Raw genomic sequence first — 25470 nt, forward strand, 5'->3', positions numbered from 1 at the left:
GGGGACCCACCCAGGAGTGCCCCAAAGGATGCAGAGTTCAGGAGGGACCCAGGAGTTCAGGATTGAACTAAGAGTACAGGGGGGGACCCAGGAGTTCAGGGCGGGACCCACCCAGGAGTTCAGGGGGGGGACCTAGGAGTGCCCCAAAGGATCCAGAGCTCAGGAGGGACCCAGGAGTTCAGGAGGGGACCCAGGAGTTCAGGATCGAACTAAGAGTACAGGGGGCGACCCACCCAGGAGTTCAGGAGGGGACCCACCCAGCAGTTCAGGGTGGTACCCAGGAGTTCAGGAGGGGACCGAAGAATTCAGAAGGGGACCCAAGTTCAGGGGGTAACCCAAGAGTTCAAGAGGGGACACAGGAGTTCAGGGGGGGACCAAAGAGTTCAGGAGGGGGACCAGGAGTTCAGGAGGGACCCACCCAGGAGTTCAGGGGGGGGACCTAGGAGTTCAGCGGGGGACCCAGGAGTGCCCTAAAGGATGCAGAGTTCAGGAGGGACCCAGGAGTTCAGGATTGAACTAAGAGTACAGGGGGGGACCCACCCAAAAGTTCAGGAGGGGACCCAGGAGTGCCCCAAAGGAACCAGGAGTTCAGGGGGGGACCTAGGAGTGCCCCAAATGACCCAGGAGTTCAGGGGGGGAACCCAGGAGTGCCCCAAAGGACCCAAGAGTTTAGGGGGGGACCCAGAAGTTCAGTGTAGGACCTGCCCAGGAGTTCAGGGTGGGACCCACCCAGGAGTTCAGGAGGGGACCCACCCAGGAGTTCATGGCGCGACCCAGGTGTTCAGGAGGGGACCGAAGAATTCAGAAGGGGACCCAAGTTCAGGGGGTAACCCAAGAGTTCAAGAGGGGACACAGGAGCTCAGGGGGGGACCAAAGAGTTCAGGAGGGGGACCAGGAGTTCAGGAGGGACCTACCCAGGAGTTCAGGGGGGGGACCTACCCAGGAGTTCAGGGGGGGGGACCTAAGAGTGCCCCAAATGACCCAGGAGCTCAGGAGGGGACCCAGGAGGGCCCCAAGGGACCCAAGAGTGCCCTAAAGGATCCAGGAGTTCAGGGGGGGACCCAAGAGTGCCCTAAAGGACCCAAGAGTTTGGGCGGGAGCCAGGAGTTCCCCAAAGGACCCAAGAATTCAGGAGGGACCCAAGAGTTCAGGGGGGGACCCAGGAGTTCAGGAGGGGACCCGAGAGCTTAGAAGGGGACCTAAGAGTTCAGGAGGGGACCGAGGGCTTAGAAGGGGACCCAAGAGTTCAGGAGGGGACCCAGGAGTTCCCCAAAGGAACCAGGAGATCCCCAAAGGAACCAGGAGATCCCCAAAGGAACCAGGAGATCAGGAGGGGACCCAGGAGTGCCCCAAATGACCCAGGAGTTCAGGGGGGAACCCAAGAGCTAAGGGGGGGACCAAAGAGTTCAGGAGGGGGACCAGGAGTTCAGGAGGGGGACCTAGGAGTTCAGCGGGGGACCCAGGAGTGCCCCAAAGGATCCAGAGTTCAGGAGGGACCCAGGAGTTCAGGATTGAACTAAGAGTACAGGAGGGAACCCAGGAGTTGCCCAAAGGACCCAGGAGTTCAGGAGGGGACCCACCCAGCAGTTCAGGGTGGGACCCAGGTGTTCAGGAGGGGACCCAAGTTCAGGGGGTAACCCAAGAGTTCAAGAAGGGACACAGGAGTTCAGGGGGGGACCAAAGAGTTCAGGAGTGGGACCAGGAGTTCAGGAGGGACCTACCCAGGAGTTCAGAAGAGGACCCACCCAGGAGTTCAGGGGGGGGACCTAGGAGTGCCCCAAAGGATGCAGAGTTCAGGAGGGACCCAGGAGTTCAGGATTGAACTGAGAGTTCAGGGTGGGACCCACCCAGGAGTTCAGGGGGGGGACCTAGGAGTGCCCCAAAGGATCCAGAGCTCAGGAGGGACCCAGGAGTTCAGGATTGAACTAAGAGTACAGGAGGGACCCACCCAGGACCTCAGGAGGGGACCCAGGAGGGCCCCAAAGGACCCAAGAGTTCGGGAGGGACCCAAGAGTCCAGGAGGGCCCCAGGAGTGCCCCAAAGGACCCAAGAGTTCGGGCGGGAGCCAGGAGTTCCCCAAATGACCCAAGAGTTCGGGCGGGAGCCAGGAGTTCCCCAAATGACCCAAGAGTTCGGGCGGGAGCCAGGAGTTCCCCAAAGGACCCAAGAATTCAGGAGGGACCCAAGAGTTCAGGGCGGGACCCAGGAGTGCCCCAAATGACCCAGGAGTTCAGGGGGGCCCCCAAGACCTCAGGGGGGGACCAAAGAGTTCAGGAGGGGGACCAGGAGTTCAGAAGAGGACCCACCCAGGAGTTCCGGGGGGAGACCTAGGAGTTGCCCAAAGGACCCAGCAGTTCAGGGGTGGACCGAAGAATTCAGAAGGGGACCCAAGAGTTCAGGGGGTAACCCAAGAGTTCGGCGGGGGACCCACCCAGGAGTTCGGGGGGGACTCAGGAGTGCCCCAAAGGGTGCAGAGTTCAGGAGGGACCCAGGAGTTCAGGATTGAACTAAGAGTACAGGGGGGGACCCAGGAGTTCAGGGCGGGACCCACCCAGGAGTTCAGGGGGGGGACCTAGGAGTGCCCCAAAAGATCCAGAGCTCAGGAGGGACCCAGGAGTTCAGGAGGGGACCCAGGAGTTCAGGATTGAACTAAGAGTACAGGGGGCGACCCACCCAGGAGTTCAGGAGAGGACCCACCCAGCAGTTCAGGGTGGTACCCAGGAGTTCAGGAGGGGACCGAAGAATTCAGAAGGGGACCCAAGTTCAGGGGGTAACCCAAGAGTTCAAGAGGGGACACAGGAGTTCAGGGGGGGACCAAAGAGTTCAGGAGGGGGACCAGGAGTTCAGGAGGGACCCACCCAGGAGTTCAGAAGAGGACCCACCCAGGAGTTCAGGGGGGGGACCTAGGAGTTCAGCGGGGGACCTAGGAGTGCCCCAAAGGATCCAGAGCTCAGGAGGGACGCAGGAGTTCAGGATTGAACTAAGAGTACAGGGGGGGACCCACCCAAAAGTTCAGGAGGGGACCCACCCAAAAGTTCAGGAGGGGACCCAGGAGTGCCCCAAAGGAACCAGGAGTTCAGGGGGGGACCTAGGAGTGCCCCAAATGACCCAGGAGTTCAGGGGGGGAACCCAGGAGTGCCCCAAAGGACCCAAGAGTTTAGGGGGGGACCCAGAAGTTCAGTGTAGGACCTGCCCAGGAGTTCAGGGTGGGACCCACCCAGGAGTTCAGGAGGGGACCCACCCAAGAGTTCATGGCGCGACCCAGGTGTTCAGGAGGGGACCGAAGAATTCAGAAGGGGACCCAAGTTCAGGGGGTAACCCAAGAGTTCAAGAGGGGACACAGGAGCTCAGGGGGGGACCAGGAGTTCAGGAGGGACCTACCCAGGAGTTCAGACGAGGACCCACCCAGGAGTTCAGGGGGGGGACCTAGGAGTGCTCCAAAGGATGCAGAGTTCAGGAGGGACCCAGGAGTTCAGGATTGAACTGAGAGTTCAGGGTGGGACCCACCCAGGAGTTCAGGGGGGGGACCTAGGAGTGCCCCAAAGGATCCAGAGCTCAGGAGGGACCCAGGAGTTCAGGATTGAACTAAGAGTACAGGAGGGACCCACCCAGGACCTCAGGAGGGGACCCAGGAGGGCCCCAAAGGACCCAAGAGTCCAGGAGGGCCCCAGGAGTGCCCCAAAGGACCCAAGAGTTCGGGCGGGAGCCAGGAGTTCCCCAACGGACCCAAGAGTTCGGGAGGGACCCAAGAGTTCGGGCGGGAGCCAGGAGTTCCCCAACGGACCCAAGAGTTCGGGAGGGACCCAAGAGTTCGGGCGGGAGCCAGGAGTTCCCCAAAGGACCCAAGAATTCAGGAGGGACCCAAGAGTTCAGGGCGGGACCCAGGAGTGCCCCAAATGACCCAGGAGTTCAGGGGGGCCCCCAAGACCTCAGGGGGGGACCAAAGAGTTCAGGAGGGGGACCAGGAGTTCAGAAGAGGACCCACCCAGGAGTTCAGGGGGGAGACCTAGGAGTTGCCCAAAGGACCCAGGAGTTCAGGGGTGGACCGAAGAATTCAGAAGGGGACCCAAGAGTTCAGGGGGGGACCCACCCAGGAGTTCGGGGGGGGACCCAGGAGTGCCCCAAAGGATGCAGAGTTCAGGAGGGACCCAGGAGTTCAGGATTGAACTAAGAGTACAGGGGGGGACCCAGGAGTTCAGGGCGGGACCCACCCAGGAGTTCAGGGGGGGGACCTAGGAGTGCCCCAAAGGATCCAGAGTTCAGGAGGGACCCAGGAGTTCAGGAGGGGACCCAGGAGTTCAGGATTGAACTAAGAGTACAGGGGGCGACCCACCCAGGAGTTCAGGAGGGGACCCACCCAGCAGTTCAGGGTGGTACCCAGGAGTTCAGGAGGGGACCGAAGAATTCAGAAGGGGACCCAAGTTCAGGGGGTAACCCAAGAGTTCAAGAGGGGACACAGGAGTTCAGGGGGGGGACCAAAGAGTTCAGGAGGGGGACCAGGAGTTCAGGAGGGACCCACCCAGGAGTTCAGGGGGGGGACCTAGGAGTTCAGCGGGGGACCCAGGAGTGCCCTAAAGGATGCAGAGTTCAGGAGGGACCCAGGAGTTCAGGATTGAACTAAGAGTACAGGGGGGGACCCACCCAAAAGTTCAGGAGGGGACCCACCCAAAAGTTCAGGAGGGGACCCAGGAGTGCCCCAAAGGAACCAGGAGTTCAGGGGGGGACCTAGGAGTGCCCCAAATGACCCAGGAGTTCAGGGGGGGAACCCAGGAGTGCCCCAAAGGACCCAAGAGTTTAGGGGGGGACCCAGAAGTTCAGTGTAGGACCTGCCCAGGAGTTCAGGGTGGGACCCACCCAGGAGTTCAGGAGGGGACCCACCCAAGAGTTCATGGCGCGACCCAGGTGTTCAGGAGGGGACCGAAGAATTCAGAAGGGGACCCAAGTTCAGGGGGTAACCCAAGAGTTCAAGAGGGGACACAGGAGCTCAGGGGGGGACCAAAGAGTTCAGGAGGGGGACCAGGAGTTCAGGAGGGACCTACCCAGGAGTTCAGGGGGGGGACCTACCCAGGAGTTCAGGGGGGGGGACCTAAGAGTGCCCCAAATGACCCAGGAGCTCAGGAGGGGACCCAGGAGGGCCCCAAGGGACCCAAGAGTTCGGGAGGGACCCAAGAGTGCCCTAAAGGATCCAGGAGTTCAGGGGGGGACCCAAGAGTGCCCTAAAGGACCCAAGAGTTTGGGCGGGAGCCAGGAGTTCCCCAAAGGACCCAAGAATTCAGGAGGGACCCAAGAGTTCAGGGGGGGACCCAGGAGTTCAGGAGGGGACCCGAGAGCTTAGAAGGGGACCTAAGAGTTCAGGAGGGGACCGAGGGCTTAGAAGGGGACCCAAGAGTTCAGGAGGGGACCCAGGAGTGCCCCAAAGGAACCAGGAGTTCAGGAGGGGACCCAGGAGTGCCCCAAATGACCCAGGAGTTCAGGGGGGAACCCAAGAGCTAAGGGGGGGACCAAAGAGTTCAGGAGGGGGACCAGGAGTTCAGGAGGGGGACCTAGGAGTTCAGCGGGGGACCCAGGAGTGCCCCAAAGGATCCAGAGTTAAGGAGGGACCCAGGAGTTCAGGATTGAACTAAGAGTACAGGAGGGAACCCAGGAGTTGCCCAAAGGACCCAGGAGTTCAGGAGGGGACCCACCCAGCAGTTCAGGGTGGGACCCAGGTGTTCAGGAGGGGACCGAAGAATTCAGAAGGGGACCCAAGTTTAGGGGGTAACCCAAGAGTTCAAGAGGGGACACAGGAGTTCAGGGGGGGACCAAAGAGTTCAGGAGGGGGACCAGGAGTTCAGGAGGGACCTACCCAGGAGTTCAGAAGAGGACCCACCCAGGAGTTCAGGGGGGGGACCTAGGAGTGCCCCAAAGGATGCAGAGTTCAGGAGGGACCCAGGAGTTCAGGACTGAACTGAGAGTTCAGGGTGGGACCCACCCAGGAGTTCAGGGGGGGGACCTAGGAGTGCCCCAAAGGATCCAGAGCTCAGGAGGGACCCAGGAGTTCAGGATTGAACTAAGAGTACAGGAGGGACCCACCCAGGACCTCAGGAGGGGACCCAGGAGGGCCCCAAAGGACCCAAGAGTTCGGGAGGGACTCAAGAGTCCAGGAGGGCCCCAGGAGTTCCCCAAAGGACCCAAGAGTTCGGGCGGGAGCCAGGAGTTCCCCAACGGACCGAAGAGTTCGGGAGGGACCCAAGAGTTCGGGCGGGAGCCAGGAGTTCCCCAAAGGACCCAAGAATTCAGGAGGGACCCAAGAGTTCAGGGCGGGACCCAGGAGTGCCCCAAATGACCCAGGAGTTCAGGGGGGCCCCCAAGACCTCAGGGGGGGACCAAAGAGTTCAGGAGGGGGACCAGGAGTTCAGAAGAGGACCCACCCAGGAGTTCAGGAGGGGACCCACCCAAGAGTTCATGGCGCGACCCAGGTGTTCAGGAGGGGACCGAAGAATTCAGAAGGGGACCCAAGTTCAGGGGGTAACCCAAGAGTTCAAGAGGGGACACAGGAGCTCAGGGGGGGACCAAAGAGTTCAGGCGGGGGACCAGGAGTTCAGGAGGGACCTACCCAGGAGTTCAGGGGGTGACCTAGGAGTGCCCCAAATGACCCAGGAGCTCAGGAGGGGACCCAGGAGGGCCCCAAGGGACCCAAGAGTTCGGGAGGGACCCAAGAGTTTGGGCGGGAGCCAGGAGTTCCCCAAAGGACCCAAGAATTCAGGAGGGACCCAAGAGTTCAGGGGGGGACCCAGGAGTTCAGGAGGGGACCCGAGAGCTTAGAAGGGGACCAAAGAGTTCAGGAGGGGACCCAGGAGTGCCCCAAATGACCCAGGAGTTCAGGGGGGAACCCAAGAGCTAAGGGGGGGACCAAAGAGTTCAGGAGGGGGACCAGGAGTTCAGGAGGGGGACCTAGGAGTTCAGCGGGGGACCCAGGAGTGCCCCAAAGGATCCAGAGTTCAGGAGGGACCCAGGAGTTCAGGATTGAACTAAGAGTACAGGAGGGAACCCAGGAGTTGCCCAAAGGACCCAGGAGTTCAGGAGGGGACCCACCCAGCAGTTCAGGGTGGGACCCAGGTGTTCAGGAGGGGACCGAAGAATTCAGAAGGGGACCCAAGTTCAGGGGGTAACCCAAGAGTTCAAGAAGGGACACAGGAGTTCAGGGGGGGACCAAAGAGTTCAGGAGGGGGACCAGGAGTTCAGGAGGGACCTACCCAGGAGTTCAGGGGGGGGACCTAGGAGTGCCCCAAAGGATGCAGAGTTCAGGAGGGACCCAGGAGTTCAGGATTGAACTGAGAGTTCAGGGTGGGACCCACCCAGGAGTTCAGGGGGGGGACCTAGGAGTGCCCCAAAGGATCCAGAGCTCAGGAGGGACCCAGGAGTTCAGGATTGAACTAAGAGTACAGGAGGGACCCACCCAGGACCTCAGGAGGGGACCCAGGAGGGCCCCAAAGGACCCAAGAGTTCGGGAGGGACCCAAGAGTCCAGGAGGGCCCCAGGAGTGCCCCAAAGGACCCAAGAGTTCGGGCGGGAGCCAGGAGTTCCCCAACGGACCCAAGAGTTCGGGAGGGACCCAAGAGTTCGGGCGGGAGCCAGGAGTTCCCCAAAGGACCCAAGAATTCAGGAGGGACCCAAGAGTTCAGGGCGGGACCCAGGAGTGCCCCAAATGACCCAGGAGTTCAGGGGGGCCCCCAAGACCTCAGGGGGGGACCAAAGAGTTCAGGAGGGGGACCAGGAGTTCAGAAGAGGACCCACCCAGGAGTTCAGGAGGGGACCCACCCAAGAGTTCATGGCGCGACCCAGGTGTTCAGAAGGGGACCCAAGAGTTCAGGGGGGGACCCACCCAGGAGTTCGGGGGGGGACCCACCCAGGAGTTCGGGGGGGGACCCACCCAGGAGTTCGGGGGGGGACCCAGGAGTGCCCCAAAGGATGCAGAGTTCAGGAGGGACCCAGGAGTTCAGGATTGAACTAAGAGTACAGTGGGGGACCCAGGAGTTCAGGGCGGGACCCACCCAGGAGTTCAGGGGAGGAACTAGGAGTGCCCCAAAGGATCCAGAGCTCAGGAGGGACCCAGGAGTTCAGGAGGGGACCCAGGAGTTCAGGAGGGGACCCAGGAGTTCAGGATTGAACTAAGAGTACAGGGGGCGACCCACCCAGGAGTTCAGGAGGGGACCCAGGAGTGCCCCAAAGGACCCAAGAGTTCGGGAGGGACCCAAGAGTGCCCCAAAGGATCCAGGAGTTCAGGGGGGGACCCAAGAGTTCAGGAGGGCCCCAGGAGTGCCCCAAAGGACCCAAGAGTTCGGGCGGGAGCCAGGAGTTCCTCAAAGGACCCAAGAATTCAGGAGGGACCGAAGAGTTCAGGGGGGGACCCAGGAGTTGCCCAAAGGACCCCGAAGTTCAGGGCGGGACCCACCCAGGAGCTCAGGAGGGGACTCAAGAGTTCAGGAGGGGACCCAGGAGTTCAGGAGGGACCTAGGAGTGCCCCAAAGGAACCAGGAGTTCCCCAAAGGAACCAGGAGTTCAGGAGGTGACCCAGGAGTGCCCCAAATGACCCAGGAGTTCAGGGGGGAACCCAAGAGTTCAGGGGGGCCCCCAAGAGCTAAGGGGGGGACCAAAGAGTTTAGGAGGGGGACCAGGAGTTCAGGAGGGACCCACCCAGGAGTTCAGGGGGGGGACCTAGGAGTGCCCCAAAGGATCCAGAGTTCAGGAGGGACCCAGGAGTTCAGGAGGAGACCCAGGAGTTCAGGATTGAACTAAGAGTATAGGGGGGGACCCAGGAGTTGCCCAAAGGACCCAGGAGTTGCCCAGAGGACCCAGGAGTTCAGGGTGGGACCCACCCAGGAGTTCAGGGGGGGGACCTAGGAGTGCCCCAAAGGATCCAGAGTTCAGGAGGGACCCAGGAGTTCAGGAGGGGACCCAGGAGTGCCCCAAAGGATTTAGAGTTCAGGAGGGACCCAAGAGTTCAGGTGGGGACCCAGGAGTGCCCCAAAGGACCCAGGAGTTCAGGGTGGAACCCAGGAGTTCTGAGGGGACCCAGGAGTGTCCCAAAGGACCCAAGAGTTCAGGAGGGGACCCAGGAGTTAAGGGGGGAACCAGGAGTGCCCCAAAGGACCCAGTACTTCAGGGGGGGACCCAAGAGTGCCCCAAAGGACCCAGTAGTTCAGGGGGGGACCCAAGAGTTCCGGAGGGGACCCACCCAAGAGTTCATGGCAGGACCCAAGAGTTCAGGAGGGGACCCAGGAGTTCAGGGGGGAGCGAAGAGTTCAGGGGGGGACCTAAGAGTTCGGGAGGGACCCAGGCATCCGGCTGCCCATCCTCCGTAGGTTCTGGACTTGTCACTCAACGAGGTCACAACTCTGCAGGGTTTCCCACCCCTCCCCCACCTGGAGGAGCTGGATCTCCATGGAAACCGTGAGAACCAAGGGGGCACTGGGAGGGACTGGGAGACACTGAGGGGTCAGTGGGGGTCAATGGGGAGCAGTGCGACAAGATCAAAGGGAACTGGGGTGAACTGTGGTGAACTGGGGGCGCTGGGGTCAGGCTCTGCTTGGTTCCTCCCTTTGACTCTCACCCCAGCGATTCACGACGCCTCCGCCCTCACCCCATCGGCCACCTGCCCCCAGCCGCGCCGCATCCGATCGGCTGACACGCCCTCGGCCGCCGCCCCCAATCGCTCCGCCCGCCTGGCCGAGCTCCTCTCGCAGGTGACCATTGCTCTCACCTGATTCGTCGGTGCCTCTGAAGACTCCGCCCAGTCCCGCACAACCCACCTTAAAGCACGGGGTGGGGGGGGCAATAAATAAAGCGATGTTACCACAACGCGACTCCGTTCGTGTAACCCCAGCCTCGTCCGGTTCTGAGCGCGTCTGTCAGACGGCTGCTTTGCTCTTACGAGTTCACTCCTGTGCGATTGTGATGGCGAAGGGCCACGCAAGATAGAAGGGTTTGTTCTGCCGGGGGTGACCACCCGCCCCCCTTGTCCCCGTAAAGCAAAGGAGCGTGGTTTGTCGTTTCCTTCCAAACGCGGCTGCCGGAAGCCGCGCGGGCAAAGGGCGCGGGGGTCCCGGCGAGAAGGCGAGCGAGGGTGCGGAGCGGGCCAATCAGAGGGCGCGGGAGGGCTGGAGCGCTGGTGTCCGTGCGGGAATTTGTCACCGTGCGGCGTGTGTTAGACTTTGTCCTTTTCTCTGTCTGCGTGCTGGACTCTGTCTCTGTCTGTGAGCGTGTGGGACTCCGTGCCGTGCGAGCGTTGGACTTTGTCTGCGTCTATGCGTGCGCGTAGGACTCAGCGTCACCGTCCGCGTGCCGGACTCGGCATCCGTGTGGGCGCGTTAGACTCGGTGTCTATCGCTGTTGCGTGCGAGTGTCGGACTTTGTCTGTCTGTGCGTGCCGGTCTTTTTTTCTGCGAGTGTCGGACTCTGTCCGAGCGTGCGTTTGATGGAGTTCGAGCGGACCGATCGGTGAGGTTGAATGGGATCGCGTGTGCAGTTCTGGCAGGGTTTCTATCGGACAGCATGTCAGTTTACTTAAATTGCCAAACTGAAAATAAAATGCAAACTAAACTGTCTTGTTTTTTTCAGGTGCAGCAGTAGGGCTGTGGATGCTCTAGGGGATTAAAAAAAATATATATTAAATAAATAATTCCAGTCCTCCCCTAGAGCATCCACAGCCCTACTGCTGCACCAGACTTGTAGGTATTTTGTGTGGAAAAAGAAGATAAAACTAAATTATACGTTCCGATCCATTACATGACATTACCGTACCCCTAGGAAATACTCAAACAATAAACAGCCAAACACACATGAAACAAATGAGACCCTGATTATGCAAATTAAACCCCGATTATGAAAACTACCTAATTAAATATGCAAATGAGGTAAACACACCTCCTCCCCGGCCACTTCACACCCCCGCCCCGGCCACTTCACACCCCCGCCCCGGCCACTTCACACCTCCTACCCGGCCACTTCACACCCCTGCCCCGGCCACTTCACACCCCTGCCCCGGCCACTTCACACCCCCTCCCGGCCACTTCACACCCCCTCCCGGCCACTTCACACCCCCTCCCGGCCACTTCACACCCCCTCCCCGGCCACTTCACACCCCCTCCCGGCCACTTCACACCCCCTCCCGGCCACTTCACACCCCCTCCCCGGCCACTTCACACCCCCTCCCGGCCACTTCACACCCCCTCCCGGCCACTTCACACCCCCTCCCCCGCCACTTCACACCGCCTCCCCCCACTTCACACCGGGTTAGGGTTTAGGGTTAGGTTTTTAGATATCATCCCAAAGTTCAAGTTAAAGTTTTGAGTCACTAATGCTCATAACAGTCTTTTCAGGTTTTAATTGCTTCACCGTAGTAATTACCAGTTTACAGGTGTTACAAGGCCGAGAATATATTTTTCACTGCGACTAATCGCCTTCCACAACACAGTTCCCACTTTTTCCCAGGTCTCTATTTGAAAAACTCCTAACAGTTCAGCAGGAAACCCACTGCCTCTGCACCAAATTAACAGTCTTTTGAGGTTACTCTCCTCATACTTCACCCCTCTCTTAGAGAGAATATGCGGGAGAACCCCCCAGTATTTCTTCTTCTTCTTTAAAAATATTCTGCCCCATCTCCTCTCGCTCCTCTTTGGGCGTCCGTTGCGACGATATCGGATCCTTCATCCCTCCTCTGTCACTCCGTAGCCATCAATCGGGAGTCACGCAGCCCGCAGCCCGCGTCCCGGTCCCGGTCCAGCCGAGCCGTTCCAGCTGGGGCTCGCTCCCCGCAGCGGTCGCGTGCCTTCCGTAAATTCTCCTTAGGGATCACGTCGGGGTCACCGCCCGCGAGGGCGCAAACTCACGGACTCCACGCAACTCAACACGAGTTCAAGCGAAGCCATTTATTGCGGAGACAAGCCTCCTTGTATATGCAGTTATTTCCCGATAAGCGTCCACGTTCCAAACACGCGTCGGCTGATCGGATATCGTCCACGTTCGGGTCTTGTTATTATAGAATTACCTCACCCTCATAACAGGTGGTGTTTTTCAGCCTTCGCGCCGGCCTCGGAGTCGCTTTGTCTAGGTCAGAAATAAATCTCTACCTAACAGAAACCCATCCGCACAACAACCTTAAGAACATCCCTTAAATCTCCCACAGGTGCTGTCATTTCTAGTTAGGGTCCAGGTGATTTTATAAGGGTGGTGGGCGGGGCCTGGGACGATCGACCCCTCCCCTCGGCAGCTTTTGAGCCGTTTAATCTACGTGGGCAGACGTCTTTGGAGAAGCGGAGGTGTCTGTTCGAGGTACGAGCTTCAGGAGCAGCCAAGGTTCAGTAGCAGCTGTAGTAGAAAGGTTGTTTGTCATTATGTTTCATTCATTGATTCGGTTCCAGCTGCTTTGCATTTTCCGAAAATTCCTGACTACGATGGAGATGGAGCGCTGGCAGTTGTATTTCACTTTCTATCTGCTCCCTAGAAAAACTAAGTTGAGATCCATACTCGGTCTCATTGTAGCTGCAATAGCAGCAATAAAGTGCAGGTGCTGTCATTTTCAGTGAGATTCCAGGTAATTTGGTAAGGGTGGTGAGGGGGTCTGGGGTGAATGACTCCGCCCCTTTCCCAGGGGTTTGTGGGAAGGGGTGGGCGGAGCCCTGGGTATTTGAGCCCCGGTCCCCGGGCAGGGAGCTCATTCTGCTCCAGAGCCTCTTCAGTGTTGGTTCTCTGCTGCTCCTTCAGCAGCTTTTGAGATGTTTAATCTAAGTGGGTAGATGTCTTTGGACAAGCGGAGGTGTCTGTTTGACATAAGAGCTTCAGGAGCAGCAAAGGTTCAGTAGCAGTAGAAAGGTTGTTTGTTATTATTTTTCATTTGTTGATTCAATTCTAGGTCCTTTGCATTTTCCTGAAATTCCTGACTACAATGAAGATGCTGGAGTGCTGGTGGTGGTATTTCACTTTCTATTTGCTCCCTAGAAAAACTAAGTTGAGATCCATACTTGGTCTCATTGTAGCTGCAATAGCAGCAATAAAGTGCAGGCGCTGTCATTTTCAGGGAGATTCCAGGTAATTTGGTAAGGGTGGTGAGGGGGTCTGGGGTGAATGACCCCGCCCCTTTCCCAGGGGTTTGTGGGAAGGGGTGGGCGGAGCCCTGGGTATTTGAGCCCCGGTCCCCGGGCAGGGAGCTCATTCTGCTCCAGAGCCTCTTTGGTGGTGTTTCTCTGCTGCTCCTTCAGCAGCTTTTGAGATGTTTAATCTAAGTGGGTAGATGCCTTTGGACAAGCGGAGGTGTCTGTTTGATGTAAGAGCTTCAGGAGCAGCAAAGGTTCAGTAGCAGTTGTAGTAGAAAGGTTGTTTCTCATTAATTTTCATTTGTTGATTCAATTCCAGGTCCTTTGCATTTTCCTGAAATTCCTGACTACAATGAAGATGCTGGAGTGCTGGTGGTGGTATTTCACTTTCTATTTGCTCCCTAGAAAAACTAAGTTGAGATCCATACTTGGTCTCATTGTAGCTGCAATAGCAGCAATAAAGTGCAGGCGCTGTCATTTTCAGGGAGATTCCAGGTAATTTGGTAAGGGTGGTGAGGGGGTCTGGGGTGAATGACCCCGCCCCTTTCCCAGGGGTTTGTGGGAAGGGGTGGGCGGAGCCCTGGGTATTTGAGCCCTGGTCTCCGAGCAGGGAGCTCTTTCTGCTCCAGGGCAGCTTGGGTGGTGGTTCTCTGCTGCTCCTTCAGCAGCCGGCAGCTTTTGAGATGTTTAATCTAAGTGGGCAGATGTCTTTGGACAAGCGGAGGTGCCTGTTTGACGTAAGAGCTTCAGGGACAGTGAAGGTTTAACAGTAGCTGTAGTAGAAGAGTTGTTTCTCATTATGTTTCATTTGTTGATTCATTTCCAGGTGCTTTGCATTTTCCCAAAACTCCTGACCACGATGGAGATGGAGTGTTGTTTTTTGGTTTGTATTGCTGTATTAATAGTTGTTAATATAATCTCTTCTCCTGGAGAAGCATCTCGTCTCCAGAACCTTTGCAGCGTGCGGCGATCCCTGGTGGATCATTCAAATGTACCTCCCAGAACTCAGCCAAGGTGAGCAACGAACCGTAGGCTACTACGGATAAATATTATTTGGGCGCTCTATAGCATGCGTGTCCTCGCTTTCCTTACTGTAGGCGACGATGGAGAAAGCGACAACTGCGAGAAGATCCCTGTTAGCGCACGTGGCGTTTTCCTCTGTGGAAGGTGGATTCCGTCCCTCGGCCGTCTGAAAGATAAGTGGAGGCACGGGGGCCGGGAATCGCAGGGAGGCGGGTAAAGTTCTGATAAGGGAAAGGGCTGTCCAGGAAAAGTCCCCTTTGGGTGGGTAAAGGGCCCAGGGAACTTTACAGTGCGATGCCAGCATGTGCCGGGCAGGGCAGCTCCAGCCTGCGTCTGCCAGACGATCCCGGGGTCTCGCTGCGCTCCGGGGGCCCAACGGGCCTCTCAGGTGCCATCCCGGGATCCGGAATGCCGGTGTTAATTGGCGTAGTGGCAATCGGGTGCTGGATTATTGTATCATCAGCCAAAAGCGTGGACGGTTCTTGCATTTTGGACGTTTCTGGTCAGTTGTGACTTATGGTGTCAATCTGGGCTGCTTCAGCAGCTCTGCTCTCTACCCCTCCAGTCCCAGGGACTGGCACTTCAAGATGCTGGGAAGAAGTTTTTAGGTCGTGCCGCCGTCTCCTCTGCGTGTGTGTGCGCCAGTGCCGCCGTCTCCTCTGCGTGTGTGTGCGCCAGTGCCGCCGTCTCCTCTGCGTGTGTGTGCGCCAGTGCCGCCGTCTCCTCTGCGTGTGTGTGCGCCAGTGCCGCCGTCTCCTCTGCGTGTGTGTGCGCCAGTGCCGCCGTCTCCTCTGCGTGTGTGTGCGCCAGTGCCGCCGTCTCGTAAGGGGCCGTGACGTTCGGCTCCCTTTTCTTTTTCGTGGGGCTGCAGAAGAGGCTCAATGCCTCATCACTGCCTCCCAGCAGGGCATTTGGATTGATGCCGTCTCTGGTTTCGGGTCACTGTCGTTGCAGAGCGTTTTCGGTGCCGTTGCGGTCGTGTCGTCCATAGCGTTCTGTGACGCGTTTGTCTGCGCACGTGCCCGTTCGGCTCAGAGCTGCTCTGCCCGGCGGTGTGGAGTCAGGGGCGGGTGGAGCGAACTCTAGGAGTCCAGGGTTAATCTGTTGACAGATTCAATTGTGTAGGCAAAGGTTGTGCGGTCATCTGGGATGCAGTAGCTGTGGGCAGGGGAGCTGGCAGTCCCTTCCCCAGTGTTTTAGGGACTCAATTAGAGTGTCGGGTGGGATTCCTGAATAGAAAGCAAACCTGTGGAATGGTCGAGCGCTTGATGAGCGTCTGCGTGACTTGTTGAATACCTTGTTTTCAGAGTTAGAGGGATGACTTGGTACGAAAGAGCAACAGAAGAGGTGAGCAGCGCGCCATAAGCAGGTGGGTCGGTGCGTGGTGCCAGCGGGAAGATGTGCCGTGTGGCTCTATGTAAGTTTGGTCATTTGTCTCTTTCATAGAAGCGAAGAGGAAACCTGGGTATTAGCACCGCAGGTCCTCGGGCAAGGCGAACAAGGAGCGTCGGGCCGAAGCAGCAGCTCATTTCAGGTCCCGTGTTGCCAGTGCAGGTGTGAGCGTCATTGGGTTGTGTTTTACAGGCGGCAGCTGAACCTCTGTGGTCAACAGCGTTGCAGTCAAAAGCAAGGGTGGGCAGGCAGGTGGGCGAGCGGCCAAGGTAAAGGAGCGGGAGACGGGCCCGTCTACGGGCGGGCTGTTTTTGAGCAGCGTCCGAGCGGGTGCCTTTGTTTTCGCAGGTGCCGCGGACCGGCTCGGAGGAGCGAAGCCGCACGCCGGCCAGCAGCCGAGAAGGTGAGGCGGCGGCGGGTGTCGAGGAGCCCAGTGTCGCGTGGTGACTCGGTTCAGCGTTTCCTTCTTGTTTTGCAGGCTCCTTTTGGGCCCTTTGGACTCGGAGGAGCGTTTCTGGTGAGCCGGGGTATGGGCGAGGAGGAGCGTGGGGCTGGGGACTCGCTCAAAGCCCTACAGTTCTTTTGTTTCTCGCTGTCTTAGGCGTTATGAGCGACGAGGGTTTGTGACCGCACCCGTGACAAGACGCGCCGAACGGAACGCCGAGGATCTTAGGAGGAGGTGGGTGTTGCGGGAGGAGTCGGCGTTTACCCCGCGATACCGTGTGCTGGCACGCCTTAGTGAGCGTGCGTTTTCCTGTGTTACCGTAGATGTTGAAGAGGACCCCGGCGATGCAGGAACATCTCCGTTAGCACATGTGGCGTTTTCTCTGTCGAAGGTGGATTTGGTCCCACAACCCTCTGAAAGATAAGTGGAGGCACGGGGGCCGGGAAGGGGCCGGGAATCGCAGGGCTGGGGGTAAAGTTCTGATGAGGGAAAGGGCTGTCCAGGAAAAGTCCCCTTTGGGTGGGTAAAGGGCCCAGGGAACTTTACAGCGCGACGCCAGCACGTGCCGGGCAGGGCAGCTCCAGCCTGCGTCTGCGTTGTCGTGTAGCTCGGGAAGCCTGCCTCGCGCCTGTCAGACGATCCCGGTGTCTCGCTGCGCTCCGGGGGCCCAACGGGCCTCTCAGGTGCCATCCCGGGATCCGGAATGCCGGTGTTAATTGGCGTAGAGCCAATCGGGTGCTGGATTATTGTATCATCAGCCGAAAGCGTGGGTGGTTCTTGCGTTTTGGATGTTTGTGGTCAGTTGTGATTTATGGTGTCAATCTGGGCTGCATCAGCAGCTCTGCTCTCTACCCTCCAGTCCCAGGGACTGGCACTTCAAGATGCTGGGAAGAAGTTTTTAGGTCGTGCCGCCGTCTCCTCTGCGTGTGTGTGTGCGCCAGTGCCGCCGTCTCTCTCTGCGTGTGTGCGCGCCAGTGCCGCCGTCTCGTAAGGGGCCGTGACGTTGGGCTCCTTTTTCGTGGGGCTGCGGAAGAGGCTCCTTGCCTCATCACTGCCTCCCTGCAGGGCGTTTTGATTGGTGCCGTCTCTGGTTTCGGGTCACTGTCGTTGCAGAGCGTTTTCGGTGCCGTTGCGGTCGTGTCGTCCATAGCGTTCTGTGGCGCGTTTGTCTGCGCACGTGCACGTTCGGCTCAGAGCTGCTCTGCCCGGCGGTGTGGAGTCAGGGGCGGGTGGAGAGAACTCTAGGAGTCCAGGGTTAATCTGTTGACAGATTCAATTGTGTAGGCAAAGGTTGTGCGGTCATCTGGGATGCAGTAGCTGTGGGCAGGGGAGCTGGCAGTCTGTTCCCCAGTGTTTTAGGGACTCAATTAGAGCTTCAGGTGGGATTCCTGAATAGAAAGCAGACCTGTGCAATGGTCAAGGTGTTGATGAGCATCTGGGTGACTTGTTGAATACCTTGATTTCAGATGCAGAGGCACAACCTGGCACGAAAGAGCGACGGAAGAGCCGAGCAGAGCGCCGTAAGCAGGTGGGTCGGTGCGTGGTGTCAGAGGGAAGATGTGCCCTCTGTCTTTATCTAAGTTTGGTTGTTTGTCTGTTTTACAGGTGCGAAGCGAAGAGGAAAGCTGGGTATCGGCACCGCAGCTCCTCGGGCAAGGTGAGGAACGAGTGTTTGGCCAGAGCAGCAGCTCGTTTCAGGTCCCGTGTTGCCAGTGCAGGTGTGAGCGTCATTGGGTTGTGTTTTACAGGCGGCAGCTGAACCTCTGTGGTCAACAGCGTTGCAGTCAAAAGCAAGGGCGGCCAGGCGGGCGAGCGGCCAAGGTAAAGGAGCGGGAGATGGAATTGTCTGTGGGCAGGCTGTTTTCAGGTAGCGTCTGAGCAGGTGCCTTTGTTTTCGCAGGTGCCGCAGACCGGCTCGGAGGGGCGAAGCCGCACGCCGACCAGCAGCCGAGAAGGTGAGGCGGCGGCGGGTGTCGAGGAGCCCGGTGTCGCCCGGTGACTCGGTTCAGCGTTTCCTTCTTGTTTTGCAGGCTCCTTTTGGGCCCTTTGGACTCGGAGGAACGTTTCTGGTGAGCCGGGGTATGGGCGTGGAGGAGCGTGGGTCTGGGGACTCGCTCCAAGCCCTACAGTTCTTTCGTTTCTCGCTGTCTTAGGCGTTACGAGCGACGAGGGTTTGTGACCGCACCTGTGACACGACGCGCCGAACGGAACGCCGAGGATCTTAGGAGGTGGGTGTCGCGGGAGGAGTCGGCGTTTACCCCGCAATACGGTATGCTGGCACGGCTTAGTGAGCGTGCGTTTTCCTGTGTTACCGTAGATGTTGAAGAGGACCCCGGCGATGCAGGAACATCTCCGTTAGCACATGTGGCGTTTTCTCTGTCGAAGGTGGATTCGATCCCTCGGCCCTCTGAAAGATAAGTGGAGGCACGGGGGCCGGGAAGGGGCCGGGAATCGCAGGGCTGGGGGTAAAGTTCCGATAAGGGAAAGGGCTGTCCAGGAAAAGTCCCCTTTGGGTGGGTAAAGGGCCCAGGGAACTTTACAGCGCGACGCCAGCACGTGCCAGGCAGGGCAGCTCCAGCCTGCGTCTGCGTTGTCGTGTAGTTCGGGAAGCCTGCCTCGCGCCTGTCAGACGATCCCGGGGTCTCGCTGCGCTCCGGGGGCCCAACGGGCCTCTCAGGTGCCATCCCGGGATCCGGAATGCCGGTGTTAATTGGCGTAGTGCCAGTCGGGTGCTGGATTATTGTATCATCAGCCAAAAGCGTGGACGGTGCTTGCATTTTGGACGTTTCTGGTCAGTTGTGATTTATGGTGTCAATCTGGGCTGCTTCAGCAGCTCTGCTCTCTACCCCTCCAGTCCCAGGGACTGGCACTTCAAGATGCTGGGAAGAAGTTCTTAGGTCGTGCCGCCGTCTCCTCTGCATGTGTGTGTGCGCCAGTGCCGCCGTCTCCTCTGCGTGTGTGTGTGCGCCGGTGCCGCCGTCTCCTCTGTGTGTGTGCGCCAGTGCCGCCGTCTCCTCTGTGTGTGTGCGCCAGTGCCGCCGTCTCTGCGTGTGTGTGTACACCAGTGCCGCCGTCTCATAAGGGACCGTGACGTTGGGCTCCTTTTTCGTGGGGCTGCAGAAGAGGCTCCTTGCCTCATCACTGCCTCCCTGCAGGGCGTTTTGATCGATGCCGTCTCTGGTTTTGGCGTCGCTGTCGTTGCGGAGCGTTTTCGGTGCCATTGCGGTCGTGTCGTCCATAGCGTTCCGTGGCGCGTTTGTCTGCGCACGTGCACGTTCGGCTCGGAGCTGCTCTGCCCGGCGGTGTGGAGTCAGGGGCGGGTGGAGAGAACTCTAGGAGTCCAGGGTTAATCTGTTGACAGATTCAATTGTGTAGGCAAAGGTTGTGCGGTCATCTGGGATGCAGTAGCTGTGGGCAGGGGAGCTGGCAGTCCCTTCCCCAGTGTTTTAGGGACTCAATTAGAGTGTCGGGTGGGATTCCTGAATAGAAAGCAGACCTGTGGAATGGTCAAGCTGTTGATGAGCATTTGGGTGACTTGTTGAATACCTTGATTTCAGATGCAGAGGGACAACCTGGCACGAAAGAGCGACGGAAGAGCCGAGCAGAGCGCCGTAAGCAGGTGGGTCGGTGCGTGGTGTCAGAGCGAAGATGTGCCTTGTGCCTTTATATTGTGTGCTCGCTCTGCTTAGTGAGCGCGTGTTTTCTTGTGTTATTGCAGATGTCGAGGAGGAACCCGGCGATGCAGGAAGATCTCCATCAGCACATGTGGTGTTTTCCTCTGTTGAAGATGGATTCAGTCTCTTGGCCCTCTGAAAGATAAGTGGAGGCTGGGGGGCTGGGAAGGGGTTGGGAACTGCAGGGAGGGGGGTGAAGTTCTCTTTGGGGCAAGGGTGCTCCAGGAACAGTCCCTTTTGGGCAGGGGAAGGGTCCAGGGAACTTCACAGTGCGATGCCAGCGTGTCCCGGGCAGGGCAGCTCCAGCCTCGTGTCAGTGTTGTATTGCAGGTCGGGAGGCTTGCATCGTGCCTGTCAGAGGATCCCGGGGTCTCGTCGCGCTTGAGGGACCCGACAGGGATCCCGGGCGCCATCCCGGGATCCGGAACGCCGGTGCCAGTTGGCGTAGTGCCAATCGGGTCCCGGTTTTCTTGTATCAGCAGCTGAAAGCGTGGATGGTTTTTGCGTTTTGGATGTTTCTGCTCAGTTGTGTTTTATGGTGTCATTCTGGACTGCATCGGCAGCTCTGCTCTGTACCCCTCCAGTCTAAGGGACTGGCACTTCTTCCCAGCATCTTGAAGTTTTTAAGTAGCGCCGCCGTCTCTGCGTGCGTGCGTGCGCCCCAGAGCCGCCGTCTCTGCGTGCGTGCGTGCGCCCCAGAGCCGCCGTCTCTGCGTGCGTGCGTGCGCCCCAGAGCCGCCGTCTCTGCGTGCGTGCGTGCGCCCCAGAGCCGCCGTCTCTGCGTGCGTGCGTGCGCCCCAGAGCCGCCGTCTCTGCGTGCGTGCGTGCGCCCCAGAGCCGCCGTCTCTGCGTGCGTGCGTGCGCCCCAGAGCCGCCGTCTCTGCGTGCGTGCGTGCGCCCCAGAGCCGCCGTCTCTGCGTGCGTGCGTGCGCCCCAGAGCCGCCGTCTCTGCGTGCGTGCGTGCGCCCCAGAGCCGCCGTCTCTGCGTGCGTGCGTGCGCCCCAGAGCCGCCGTCTCTGCGTGCGTGCGTGCGCCCCAGAGCCGCCGTCTCTGCGTGCGTGCGTGCGCCCCAGAGCCGCCGTCTCTGCGTGCGTGCGTGCGCCCCAGAGCCGCCGTCTCTGCGTGCGTGCGTGCGCCCCAGAGCCGCCGTCTCTGCGTGCGTGCGTGCGCCCCAGAGCCGCCGTCTCTGCGTGCGTGCGTGCGCCCCAGAGCCGCCGTCTCTGCGTGCGTGCGTGCGCCCCAGAGCCGCCGTCTCTGCGTGCGTGCGTGCGCCCCAGAGCCGCCGTCTCTGCGTGCGTGCGTGCGCCCCAGAGCCGCCGTCTCTGCGTGCGTGCGTGCGCCCCAGAGCCGCCGTCTCTGCGTGCGTGCGTGCGCCCCAGAGCCGCCGTCTCTGCGTGCGTGCGTGCGCCCCAGAGCCGCCGTCTCTGCGTGCGTGCGTGCGCCCCAGAGGCGCCGTCTCTGCGTGCGTGCGTGCGCCCCAGAGGCGCCGTCTCTGCGTGCGTGCGTGCGCCCCAGAGGCGCCGTCTCATAAGGGGCCATGATGTTCAGCTCCTTTTTCCTGGGGTTGCAGAAGAGGCTCCTTGCCTCATCACTGCCTCCCTGCAGGGCGTTTTGATTGATGCCGTCTCTGGTTTTGGGTCACTGTCATTGCAGAGCGTTTTCGGTGCCGTTGCGGTCGTGTCGTCCATAGCGTTCTGTGGCCCGTTTGTCTGCGCACGTGCACGTTCGGCTCGGAGCTGCTCTGCCCGGCGGTGTGGAGTCAGGGGCGGGTGGAGAGAACTCTAGGAGTCCAGGGTTAATCTGTTGACAGATTCAATTGTGTAGGCAAAGGTTGTGCGGTCATCTGGGATGCAGTAGCTGTGGGCAGGGGAGCTGGCAGTCCCTTCCCCAGTGTTTTAGGGACTCAATTAGAGTGTCGGGTGGGATTCCTGAATAGAAAGCAGACCTGTGGAATGGTCAAGCTGTTGATGAGCATTTGGGTGACTTGTTGAATACCTTGATTTCAGATGCAGAGGGACAACCTGGCACGAAAGAGCGACGGAAGAGCCGAGCAGAGCGCCGTAAGCAGGTGGGTGGGTGCGTGGTGTCAGAGCTAAGATGTGCCTTGTGCCTTTATATTGTGTGCTCGCTCTGCTTAGTGAGCGCGTGTTTTCTTGTGTTATTGCAGATGTCGAGGAGGAACCTGGCGATGCAGGAAGATCTCCATCAGCACATGTGGTGTTTTCCTCTGTTGAAGATGGATTCAGTCTCTTGGCCCTCTGAAAGATAAGTGGAGGCTGGGGGGCTGGGAAGGGGTTGGGAACTGCAGGGAGGGGGGTAAAGTTCTCTTTGGGGCAAGGGTGCTCCAGGAACAGTCCCTTTTAGGCAGGCGAAGGATCCAGGGAACTTCACAGTGCGATGCCAGCGTGTCCCGGGCAGGGCAGCTCCAGCCTCGTGTCAGTGTTGTGTTGCAGGTCGGGAGGCTTGCATTGTGCCTGTCAGAGGATCCCGGGGTCTCGTCGCGCTTGAGGGACCCGACAGGGATCCCGGGCGCCATCCCGGGATCCGGAACACCGGTGCCAGTTGGCGTAGCGCCAATCGGGTCCCGGTTTTCTTGTATCAGTAGTTGAAAGTGTGAATGGTTTTTGCATTTTGGATGTTTCTGCTCAGTTGCGTTTTATGGTGTAGTTCTGGGCTGCATCGGCAGCTCTGCTCTGTACCCCTCCAGTCTAAGGGACTGGCACTTCTTCCCAGCATCTTGAAGTTTTTAAGTAGTGTCAGTGTTGTGTTGCAGGTCAGGAGGCTTGCGTTGTGCCTGTCAGACGATCCCGGGGTCTCATCGCGTTTGAGGGATTTGACAGGGATCCCGGGCGCCATCCCGGGATTTTGAACGCCAGAGCCAATTGGCGTAGCGCCAATTGGGTCCCAGTTTTATTGTATCAGTAGCTGAAAGTGTGAATGGTTTTTGCATTTTGGATGTTTCTGCTCAGTTGTGTTTTATGGTGTAGTTCTGGGCTGCATCAGCAGCTCTGCTCTGTACCCCTCCAGTCTAAGGGACTGGCACTTCTTCCCAGCATCTTGAAGTTTTTAAGCAGTGTCAGTGTTGTATTGCAGGTCGGGAGGCTTGCATCGTGCCTGTCAGATGATCCCGGGGTCTCATCGCGTTTGAGGGACCCGACAGGGATCCCAGGCGCCATCCTGGGATTTTGAACGCCAGAGCCAATTGGCGTAGCGCCAATTGGGTCCCAGTTTTATTGTATCAGTAGCTGAAAGTGTGAATGGTTTTTGCATTTTGGTTGTTTCTGCTCAGTTGTGTTTTATGGTGTAGTTCTGGGCTGCATCAGCAGCTCTGCTCTGTACCACTCCAGTCTCAGGGACTGGCACTTCTTCCCAGCATCTTGAAGTTTTTAAGTAGCGCCGCCGTCTCCTCTGCGTGTGTGCGCGCCAGTGCCGCCGTCTCCTCTGCGTGTGTGTGCGCCAGTGCCGCCGTCTCCTCTGCGTGTGTGTGCGCCAGTGCCGCCGTCTCTGCGTGTGTGTGCGCCAGTGCCGCCGTCTCTGCGTGTGTGTGCGCCAGTGCCGCCGTCTCTGCGTGTGTGTGCGCCAGTGCCGCCGTCTCTGCGTGTGTGTGCGCCAGTGCCGCCGTCTCTGCGTGTGTGTGCGCCAGTGCCGCCGTCTCATAAGGGGCTGTGACGTTCGCCTCCTTTGTTTTCTGGGGTTGCAGTGGAGGCTCCTCGCCACACCACTACCCCCCTGCAGGTTCTTTTGATCAATGCCTCTGTGCTTGGGAGTTGTTCCCATCGTTGGGTGTTGTTGGTGTTGTTGACATGATGTCGTCTGTAACGTTCTGTGGCGCGTTGGTCTGCGCACGTGCGCATTCGGCTCGGAGCTGCTCTGCCCGGCGGTGTGGAGTCAGGGGCGGGTGGAGTGAGCTCTAGGAGTCCACGGTTAATCTGTTGACGTGTTAAAATGTGTAGCCAGTAGTCATCTGGGACGCAGTAGCTGGGGGCAGGGGAGTTGTAAGTACTTTTAGTGGTGTTTTGCAGTTGTTACAGAGACCATTGTTGACTAGTGTTTTCTGTGGTGTGCTGTTATTTCATAGACAAAGCCTGTTTTAATGAAATCTTTTTGTATTTTTTTTTTGCAGGGGACTACATTGTGAACACGACTCACTTATAACAAGGCGTTTTATTAGGCTATGTAGCACTCATAATTATAGCCTTTACTCGACGGTAACAAAAGCAGCTACAGACTCCGATCGTCACCCATCCCGTAAGGCGCGCTTTACACGTTCCCGCAGGAATAGGCTTCCGTCGCCGAAAACGCCACGTTCGAGGCCGTCGGGACGCTCCCACGGACCGTAAACCGAATCTACGGCCGCGCAGAGCCGAGTCCGGCGCGAGGTCGGCGCAAAGGATCCGCCCAGAAGCGAGAAGACCGGAGAGTCGGCTATCGCTATCGGACCGAATCGCAGCGTAGAGGGGCGGGTGAATAGTTTGTAAGGGTATAAATACCCAGGGATTTCCACGCTCGGCCGGGACCTCAGCAGAAGCGGCAGCTCCGGTCAGCCTTCCCGCAGTACCGCTCCGTTCGGTTGGTTATTTACACGGATTTTGCCCGAGAGGTCGCCCCGATAGACCGAGGACTTAGACCACGATCAACCGTCCCCGTGCCTCTGGAAGGGTGGTATGGACGCCGAGGCGTAGAGCGATGCCATTCTGAAATTCAGGCTGAGCGGTATAAGGAGTCAGGTGTGCACATCCAGTCCTTTAGCCATATGTCAATATAATATCTTAGGTGTTTTCCCTGTCCCCCGCACGGCCGGGAGGCCGACCGTAGATCCAGCGCGGGGCCGAGTTCGGATCCGGCCGCACCCGGGCTCCCGTCCGCAGAGGAGTTTAGAAAGCGAGGGGGTCCGATCCCAACCTCACGCCTCGACGGAAAGGCCTCCCCGTAGCCTTCGGCATCTCCCGTCCACGTCGAAATCGCTCCGCATCAAGTTTCAGCCGAATTCGCTTAGCATGTTCTGTCCTCCTAGTCAGCATTAGCGTCCCTCGCCATTACATTCCGCCTCAGCCCAAGCCGTCCGGCGAGACCGAGCGACGTCGGGGGGATCGCGGGCAACGTCGGCGTTCGGCGACGGAGACGCGGGTCGAGTTTGAGTCGCGGAATCTCAGAGGAAGGTGGTCGCGGTAATCGACGGGATCGGGAAGCCGAGCGAGAATAGGTCACCGCGGTCAAGAACTATATGAAGGATGGAAAGGGAAATAAGTGCCAAGCGTGAAATCTCCGTGTCAAGCCAATCTTCGGGAGAGGAACAAACGGTCGACGGGGTAGACGACGCGCAGAGCGTTCGGATAGCGCGAAACCTCGAGCGAACTCGGCTCGGGGCTGTAGTTATTTGTCCTTGGAGGTTCAATTTTTTTTCCTTTTCAGGTAAATTCCAAAGTTAAAGAATAAAAAACTCCAGCCGGGGGATCCATCCCCCCCGACCGGGTTTTTCCCCCGGTCCCGGCCGCTCCGCGAGGCGACGTTCGTCGCCGAGGTTCGGAGGCGGGAGGCCCTCGGGCCGGGTTTCGGCAGGCAGGGCCATTTCGGAGGCTCCCGGGAGCCGGGTTCCCGAGAGGCGATGGCACAGAGGGGACGAGGGCTGCAGTGTGAGTGTGGGTTTGGTAGGTGAATGAGAGTTGTGCTGAGCTGTGTGATCTGGTGCGTTTGTATTTTGGGGTTGTGGGTTTTTGTCCTTGCAGGTTAATGGTTTTTCCTTTTCAGGTACATTTCAATTTTAAAATAGAATAAAAAAACCCCAGCCGGGGGATTTTTTTTTTTTTCCCCCGGCTGGGTTTTTTTTTCCCCGGTCCCGGCCGCTCCGCGAGGCGACGTTCGT

At 58.8% G+C, this 25470-nt stretch overlaps 1 long non-coding RNA gene across 1 annotated transcript; it reads left to right on the forward strand.

Moving 5' to 3' along the window:
- The first annotated feature begins 17390 nt into the window (after nucleotides 1-17390).
- Nucleotides 17391-17729, forward strand: LOC139829401 (uncharacterized). The gene is made up of 3 exons (XR_011741887.1): nucleotides 17391-17461; nucleotides 17539-17590; nucleotides 17682-17729. It is a non-coding gene; the product is annotated as an uncharacterized lncRNA (long non-coding RNA).
- Nucleotides 17730-25470: the final 7741 nt, after the last annotated feature.

Source organism: Patagioenas fasciata, chromosome 19, assembly GCF_037038585.1.
Source record: "Patagioenas fasciata isolate bPatFas1 chromosome 19, bPatFas1.hap1, whole genome shotgun sequence".
Taxonomy (NCBI): Eukaryota; Metazoa; Chordata; class Aves; order Columbiformes; family Columbidae; genus Patagioenas; species Patagioenas fasciata.